Source organism: Amphibalanus amphitrite, unplaced genomic scaffold (assembly GCF_019059575.1).
Source record: "Amphibalanus amphitrite isolate SeventyFive unplaced genomic scaffold, NRLGWU_Aamphi_draft 001212F_arrow, whole genome shotgun sequence".
In the NCBI taxonomy this organism is placed as follows: Eukaryota; Metazoa; Arthropoda; class Thecostraca; order Balanomorpha; family Balanidae; genus Amphibalanus; species Amphibalanus amphitrite.
The window spans coordinates 200321-207391 of record NW_024882706.1 but is presented as its reverse complement, the minus strand read 5'-3'; the positions used below and the strand labels follow the sequence as shown (position 1 = coordinate 207391).

General features: G+C 49.8%; 1 long non-coding RNA gene across 1 annotated transcript; it reads right to left on the bottom strand.

The window, feature by feature from the left end:
* Positions 1 to 432: 432 nt before the first annotated feature.
* On the bottom strand, positions 433 to 1125 carry LOC122371163. Its single transcript, XR_006254670.1, has 2 exons — positions 679 to 1125; positions 433 to 476 (listed from the first exon to the last, which is right to left on the bottom strand). It is a non-coding gene; the product is annotated as an uncharacterized LOC122371163 (long non-coding RNA).
* Positions 1126 to 7071: the final 5946 nt, after the last annotated feature.

Genomic DNA, 7071 nt, shown 5'->3' with positions numbered 1-7071 from the left:
CCCCCCCCCCCCCCCCCCCGACCCCCCCTGTGGCGGAGCCCCTGCATATGAGTTAATGCACAATACTATTAGGATGATCGCCATTCACCAACAGAGCGGGAGCATTTAAGTTATGGAAAAATAAACAATTATTATTCCGGCAAATACCTTTTTAAGAATAATTAACACAGCAGTCCACAAAAAAATCTAGAGGTGACGCATTGACCGCCAATAAAAATATGGATATGGATTTAGGAATGATATGGATTCGATTTACTTTTAAAGGTCCCTGCCACTTAATACGATTTTGGATGAATAAGGCCTTGTCGTACCTGGCGTGATCGGCTGGGTTAGGGATCCAGGTCTTGGCGTCAGAGACGCCGGCTCCTCGCCACATCTTCTCGCTCGTGGGCCCTGTTAGTTCCGGCATGTCTCCGTCCCAAAACAGGTGTAGTCAAACACAGGACCTTGTATTCATCTTGTCTATAGATCCGTTTCTGCAACACGTCAGAACAATCGTCACATATAGCAGCAGTGAGCTCTTCCCTAACACAACAACTGAGCCACACTCGATCTGACGATTAGACCTTGACATGACCCATACTCGTTCGTCCTTGACACATTTCGACTGCAAGTAGCACATACTAGGCACATACTATCATAAGACTGAAAACGACCAGTTCAATCGGTTAAACTTACTGACTGTGTGCACCTCATGCCGGACTAACTGGGGGGCTGATTCCCTCTGACACACGGTCGAAACAGTCTCTTCATATTATTCCTGCAGAAACAAAGTTATCAGTTTGGTACTCAAACACGGACAAACCTGAAACACCTTTGGCTTGGCTATTCACAGCCTTAAACAAAATAACATTCTCAAAATACTTTCTAGTTTCTAGGCCTTATCGCGGACCTTTAGCTCTACATACATGAAATGCGGCAAACAAATACAAATCCAGCGCAGAGTTCAAGTGCTGATATCAGACAGAGATCACGGTAAATCTGCTAGTTTCATATCACCATCAACAACGGGCATTTATCTGATTCAATCCACATAGAGTTATGCAAGATTTCACTTCCTAAACTCACTCATTAGCGCCAGGGAAATCAAACCATCCTCAGAAACAATCCTGAACAAGAATGTCGGCCGCAGTCGCACAAAACGGGCGTGGCAGGAACACGACAGTGTCCACCACTATCATACCGAAAATGCTGACACGTCACAATGTTTTAGGTTCTTAGATTCGAAAACGTGAAACACAAAACGCAGAATTATTTGTTTCGGAAAACGTTGTACAAAATATTGTTCATAGCATTCAAAGAAAACCGTGGAAATATTCATCAGAATGGTATTCGAGTATTTAAAGTACCTGCCACATTCGAGTACTTGTAAATACCCACGCGTAATCACACTCGGTCAGTATAGATGTCGCGACGATCGAACGCCAAACTGCTGCTATAGCGTGACTATCGGCGCTTAACTAATATAGATGTCGCGACGATCGAACGCTAAACCGCTGCTATAGCGTGACTGCCGGCGCTAGACTGCTGCTATAGCTAGAGGGCAACTACACCCGCCCCCTTGAAGCCACCACGCAATACATGGCTTCAACCTTAGTCTACGACACGAACATGACGCACAGGAACATCTTCCATACAGAGTACACGATCTCGCCTACAGCTTAATCAGCTTAGTCACCGGTCGCTGAAGCGTGACGCCTCTGGTCTTAATCTCTACCGAGCGCACTAATCCGTCTGCTCCGACTCGTACTCGCTCCACTACTCCTAATGGCCACTGGCCTCGCGGCACAGGATCATCAACAACTAGAACCGCGTCTCCTACAACAAGGTTAGTCATTTTCCTTGTCACCCTATACGGTCGTTCCTGTAACAACGGTAAGTATTCTGCTCGCCACCGCTTCCAGAACAGATTCGCGAGATACCTCGCCTGCTTCCAACGTTTGACACTATCTGAGTCACTCTGGCCTACTACCCCGAACGGCATCACCACGCTGCCGGTACCAATCAGCAAATGGTTGGGAGTGAGTGGCTCGTGATCAACCGGATCTAAGGATACTGGGGTGAGTGGCCTACTGTTCAATATTGCCTCTACTTCACACAATAGAGTCAACAGAGTTTCTTCCGTGAACGTCTGCGAGTCCAGCAATGATCCCAGGATTCTTCGGATTGAGCGTATCTGTCGTTCCCAGACACCTCCGTGGTGGGACGCTGCGGCTGTGTTGAATTTCCATTCTACTCCTTGATTCAACAGCGTACGATGCAGCACATCTTCATTGGCTCGCAGTTTCTCCAACTCCTCTCGAAGCTCGCGACTGGCACCAACAAAATTTGTCCCCTTGTCTGATCTGAGCACCTTGACGTGACCTCTCCGTGCGACGAATCTACGCAAGGCGCACAGGAATGAATCTCCTGACAAATTTTCGGCGACCTCGATGTGGACGGCCCTCACCGCCAAACAAGTAAAAACGACTCCGTACCTCTTCAACTGCTTCCGTCCTTGTCGGACAAAAAACGCTCCGAAATAGTCGACTCCGGTTCGAGTGAATACAGGTTCTTCCGCTGTGACTCTGTCACTCGGCAGGTCCGCCATCTTCTGAGATTCTGGTGGGCGATGTCGTCGGCGGCACCCGAGGCAACGTCCAATCACTCGTCTGACGATCGAGTTCCCTTTCACGATCCAGAAACGTTTCCGTATCTCAGCTAACACATGTTGACGTCCAGAGTGTCCGACCTTCTCATGCACCTGTTGAACAGTTAGTTCGGCGAAATAGCAATCCGGGAGTACAATTGGGTGCTTCTGGTCCAGGGTGACATCAGCATTCTTCAAACGTCCGCCAACTCGGAGGATCCCATCACTCAGGAATGGATTCAGCTTACTGAGAGCTCCCTTCACTTCCTTCCCATTGCGGAGTGTCTCCAGCTCATCAGGGAAACTCTGCTCCTGTACCCACCTAACGACACAGTTCTCTGCTTCTTCGAGATCTATCAGCTTAAGTCGAGAGGGACGCTCCGTTTCTCGACCCTGCGATTTTGTCGCTCTTTCCTGCAATCTCTTCTTCACCTTCAGCAGCCAAGCCACTGCCCTTAGAAGAGCCTGCTTCTTACTGTAATGACGAATGAGCACTTCGATTGGATCCTTCATCTTCTCTTCTGACACCTTCATTGCACAGACCTTCACCTTCTTCACTTCAGGGTCTTCTTCCGCTATCTTCACCTTGGTTGGAGGCATCATGGGCCACTGCTCCTCTGGAAGCCGAAGAAAAGCCGGTCCAGAAAGCCACCTCTCACTCTGAACACCTCGGGAACTGTCATCGGCCGGGTTTTCTTCACCTCTCACGAACCTCCAGTTCTCAGTCTTTGATCCATCGTGGATGATCGCCAACATGTTGCTGACAAACGTGTGGAATCTAGTCGCAGTGTTCTGCACGTATGCGAGAACGGTAGTACTATCCGTCCAGAAGAAATGTTCTGTCTCCAAACCGAGCTCCATCGCGTCCTCTATCAGCAACCGAACACGTACCGCCGTCACTCCAGCCATCAACTCCAGACGAGGAATCGTTATTTTCTTCAGTGGAGCCAGATGTGATGTACCTTTCACGAAAGCGACATGGACATCTCCCTGCTGGTCAGTGAAGCGAGCATAGGTGACTGTACCATACGCCCACTCACTAGCGTCGCTGAAATGATGCATCTGGAGCGTCGCCATTCCACCGAATTCAGCTGGCTTCAGATGCCGTGGGACACACAGATCTTGAGTAGCATCCAGATGAGATAGCCATTTCATCCAGTCGCTGCGCTGTTGAGCTGGAATCTCCTTGTCCCAGATTTCTCTCGTCCTGCAGAGATCTTGTAGGATCTTCCTGCCACAGATTATCGTTGGCGAAACGAGACCGAGCGGGTCGTAGATAGAACTCACTGCTGAAAGGATGCCTCTGCGGGTCAACGGCTTCGCCCGCAGACTGGTCGCGTTGACAGATACCCCCAGCAGATCGTTCTCTGTATCCCAGACTACGCCCAGGGCGCGCTCTTCTGGTACACTTTCACCGACTCCTGTACATGTCTGCATCGCCTTTGACCTGTCGCCTGTCTGGATCGAGGACATAAACGCCGAGCTGTTGCTGGTGAACTTCTTGAGACTGAACCCACCGTTCTCCAGCAGCGTCTTCAGGTCGTGAGCCAACGAGATGGCCATGTCAGCGTCGTCAGTGCTCTTCAACACATCATCGACGTAGAAGTTGCTGTTTACAGTCTTCACTGCTTCAGGTGATACCTCTTCTGCGAAGTCCGTCGCCGTCTCTCTCAAGGCGTAGCACGCCACACTTGGCGAAGACTTCGCTCCGAAGATATGGACAGTCATCTGATACTCTACCACACCAGAGTCGGGGCGCCCGTCTCTCCACCACAGAAATCTGAGGAGATCGCGCTCAGACTCTGGCACCCGAACCTGGTTGAACATACTTTCCACGTCAGCCATGAAGGCGACTCGTTCCATCCTGAAGCGCATCAGGACATCGAGTAGCGAGTTCGTCATGTCGGGGCCTTGCAGTAAGCAGTCATTCAGACTGACACAGCCGTACTTCATAGCACAGTCATAGACGACGCGGATGCGGTTCTTTGACGCGTGGCGCACTCCATGGTGCGCCAAGTAGTTCACTCTGCCGTCGTCACGATGAATGTCTGCTACTGGTACGGGCTCAGCGTATCCCTTGTCGATCATTTCTTCCACAGAATCTCGGTACTGCTCAGCGAACTCAACATCGTTCTTCATTCGGCGACCTAGACTCGTCAGTCTTCTCTCTGCCAGGACACGGTTGTTCGGCAGTACGACGTCTTCATCCTTCAACGGAATGCTGAACTGGTAGTGTCCTCTGTCAACTTTCTTGGACGCCTCCATCACCGTGAGCCACTTCTTGTCCTCCTCAGACAGGCCTCTCTTCGTTGAGTTGAGGTTCTCTTCGTATTCCCGATTATACATTCCTTGTATCATATCTTCGATGTCATTCACCGATGTTCTGTAGACCTTTGTTCCGCTGTCTGTGGCTGAGGAAGACGTCACCCCACTCAGGATCCAGCCGAACCTCGTGCGCACAGCATACGGGCTTCCGTTGCGACTGGGTATCACTTGCAGCGGCTCCATGCTGAGAAACGCGTTGGCACCGAGGAGAAGTCCAACGCATGTGGCGTCTGCCTGCTCGAATTCTACTCCTGTGAGATGTTCCCACCTACTGACATCGAGCTGGTGGCTGGGGAACTCCTCTGGGTCCACCGGGATACGCTCCAATTCGAACAGCGGAGGCAGCCGGAGCGCGTGCCGCCCACGTAGGTCCGAAACCGTTACTCCCTCTACTACATGTGTTTCCACCTTCGTGCTTCTGTCGACTGTCGTCAGTGAAAGCTGTTTGCGTGGCATGTTGTCAATGTTGAGCTCTTTGATCAACGCTGAGGAGATGAAGGAATGTGTCGAGCCGCTATCGAGAAAAGCGTATGTTTGACACGTACTCGTACCAACACGAACAACAACAGGCACAACAGGGAGAACTGGCTTGCTAGCCTCAGACTCACCCGCTGTTTGACATGTTGTTACTCTGGCGGCGTCGGTAGGCCCCTCTCGTTGCTGCTGCTGGGTGTGATTCAGCTCATGTCCACGTCCATGCTGATGTTGGACAACATGTGATTGGTCATGCTGACGGCCCTGTTGTCCTTCTCGTGGCTGTTGTTCCTCCCTTTGATGCTGAGTGTCGTCTCGATCCGGGTGCTGTCCACTCTGTTGCTGATATTGCCGCACGTACTGTTCAGATCGTTCCCAGTGTAGTGAGGTTGGATGTCGCCTTCCACATGTCCTGCACGACGCTCTTCGCCTGCAGTCGCGACTTCGATGTCCTTGCTTCAGACAGCTCCAGCACAGAGCCTTCTCCCGGACGAAGTTTTGCTTCTGTTGACTCGTGACTGCGGAGAGACTCTCACACTCACACACATCATGACCTCGTCGGTTACAAAATACGCAGTGGCTCTCCTCGGGACGCGGCGTGACATGAGTCGCCGTTACCACTGCTCGACCAGAGCTCATCCGTGGACTCGTTCGTGTCACCGGTGTCCTACTCATGGAGTTCCCGCCAAACATGTCCTTACCGTATGTGGGGTTAGACGCAACTCTCGCTTCCTTTGTTACAAACGCGACCAAATCGTCAAAGTTCGCTTCTCGACCTCCAATCTCTTCGATGTCATCAACTTTGTGTCTCCATTTGTTGATCAGTAGCCCAGGGAGCTTCCCCACGATTGTTCTCAGTGTCCTGGGGTCGCGAAGAGTCTCGTGTGTGCCGCAACTACTCAGAGCGTTCCTGCACTTGGTGAGCAAGATACCAAAAGAATCAAGTCCTTGTACATCATCCGCTCGAATCTGACTGTGATTTTCTAGACGAGCAATGAACGCCGCTGATACAGTACTAGGCCGTCCGTATCTACTATCTGGGGCATTCCACGATAGATCGACCAAAATTTTATCAGATTTACACCCGACCATTTTTGATTTTGATGAAATCTTGTCTATAGGGTTCTCTTATGCCCTGAAGTCAATGGTGACAACGCCGGACCCCTACGGTCAGCGGTTTAGGAGATATAGCCCCGGGCATTTTGACGAGGTCACTCTGCAGAGTGATTTTTGAAGTGCTATATCTCCTAAAGGAATGAAGGAAATGCATTAAACCTTTGCATCGTTGTGATCGTGGTGAAATGGGCAATTAATTGGCCATCTCGGATTTTCAAAAAAATGATTTTGATTTTTAGCTGTGACGTCATCAATTTTTAAACTTTCTGGCTACCCCCCTAGTACATTAAAATTTGCCATTATTTTTGCTCAGAAATAAAGTTCCGTCAATTTCCTTTCGACTGGGAAAAAACAAAAATGGTAATCTTTCTACAAATATTTTATTTTATTTTTTGAAAATCGCACTACAAACTCTGATTTACAGAATCGGGTTATTAAGCAATATAAGACACATCTGCGAGGACCAGTTACTTCCAAAAAGAGGTTATCTGGGTTTAGGCATATAATATTCTTCTCTTTAACTTCAC